The following is a 263-nucleotide window of genomic DNA, read 5'->3' as shown; positions in this document are numbered from 1 at the left end:
AGTTCAAAAGCATCAATTCCTCGGCACTCAGCCTTCTTCACAGTCCAACTCTCACATTCATACATGACCACAGGAAAAACCATAGCCTTGACTAGATGAACCTTTGTTGGCAAAGTAATGTCTCTGCTTTTGAATATGTTATCTAGGTTGGTCATAGCTTTCCTTCCAAGGAGTAAGCGTCTTTTAATTATATATATTATATAATATTATTTATTAGATATATAATATATATAATAACATAATAAAATAATATATAATATAAT

The sequence above is a fragment of the Bison bison genome, unplaced genomic scaffold, assembly GCF_000754665.1.
Source record: "Bison bison bison isolate TAMUID 2011002044 unplaced genomic scaffold, Bison_UMD1.0 scf7180017864332, whole genome shotgun sequence".
In the NCBI taxonomy this organism is placed as follows: Eukaryota; Metazoa; Chordata; class Mammalia; order Artiodactyla; family Bovidae; genus Bison; species Bison bison.
This window is presented reverse-complemented; position numbering follows the sequence as displayed.